We start from the raw sequence: 1,582 nt of genomic DNA, 5'->3' as shown, positions 1-1,582 counted from the left end.
TATATATATATATCAGAGAAAGAGGTTCATTAGTTGTGTGAGGAGTTTCCTCCTCTTTCTGGTCTCAATTCATTCATGAGAGACTGAGTTTGACTTATGACTCCAGAGATACTGGGGCTGATGGCCGATTCAACCAAAGAAGTTCAAATAAATTATTAAGTACAATTATTAATAATTATATAAGCCAAGCATAGTTGCGAATTCTGATTCTCTGATGCCTGTGTGAGTTGTTTTCCTTTCTGCAGTATCTAGAAGTGGACACTAGGTGTCACTGTTCTTCTGTGTCAAAGCTGTGCGTCATGGATCACGTGCTGTAAACTTGTCTCGACATGCATCTATGATGAACTTTCTGACACATAATGACGTTTCTTTCTTTCTTTTTTTTCCCCAAAGAACTTTATTTAAATGAAATTAGTATACATCAAAACAACATAATGAAGTATACAACACAACACAACAGCCAAGAACATGCAAAGACGTACATATTGAAATTGTCCTTAGAGCCTTTTCATTTGTAGAGACTTGTTTGCTGACTTCTTCCGCTAGTGCCTCACAGATATAAAACCCTGTAGATTCAGAGTCTGCTGTGTCTTTTTAGGATCATCCTGGACTCCTGCCATCAGGAGAGAGAAAGCAAATCTCAACCTGAAGCAACAAAAACTCTGATTACTCACTTTGTTCTCATCTGAGAACCACGACTGATTCTGGTATTTGGAAATGTTTCAAAATGACTTTTAAAGAATAACTTTTATTACTGACACATGATAATAAAATGTAATAAAACAAAAAATTACAGACGTGTCATTATATATTCAAACAGTGAATCAACTTGATCAATGTGCAAAAACAAACACAGAACTACAGTCTGAGTCACAAAACAACTTTATTGACACAGTTTGATCATAATCTGATATTTGTCGAATAAAATAATGACTTATTGATAATGCTAATAATTAGTTTACATCAATCAATCAGTACAGTCAGTTGATTTAGCAAATTTCGTCATTAATTTATGAACATTTTCTTAAAACACTTTCTATACATTATGTTCAATAAACAGATGTTATTATTTTAGGTGAAGCAGTGACTGCCTCCATGACTAAACAGAAGCAGCACCCAAACAAACTCCAACATCAACAAAACAAACAAGATGAAAAATTTCTCAACAGTGAAGAAATGAAAACAATGATGGAAACAAAAGAAACTGAAACCAGCTGAACCTCAAGTCATCACTGACTGCTGAGGTTTAATCAGCTCAGCAGAGGATCCATTATAAACACAGATCCCAGCATGTAGAGGCTGAGTGAATCTGGTCTGGACTCTGTGGAGGAGAGTCATGGTTTCAGAGACGCCGTAGAAACACAGAATACCTGCTCTGTGGTCCAGATAGACTCCTATTCTGGAGGAAACTGGACCTGGTACTGGAGTTTCAAWGTCATCAAGAAAAAACGTGTTACCGTCTTTGGTGCAATATAAAGACCAAGACTTGTCATTGAATCCAAACCCTTCTGATCTTCTGATGTTCTTGTATGAAACTGCTACTCCAACTCCTCTCCCAGTCCACTCCACCTCCCAGTAACAA

Source organism: Poecilia reticulata, linkage group LG18 (genome assembly GCF_000633615.1).
Source record: "Poecilia reticulata strain Guanapo linkage group LG18, Guppy_female_1.0+MT, whole genome shotgun sequence".
Taxonomy (NCBI): domain Eukaryota; kingdom Metazoa; phylum Chordata; class Actinopteri; order Cyprinodontiformes; family Poeciliidae; genus Poecilia; species Poecilia reticulata.
This window is presented reverse-complemented; position numbering follows the sequence as displayed.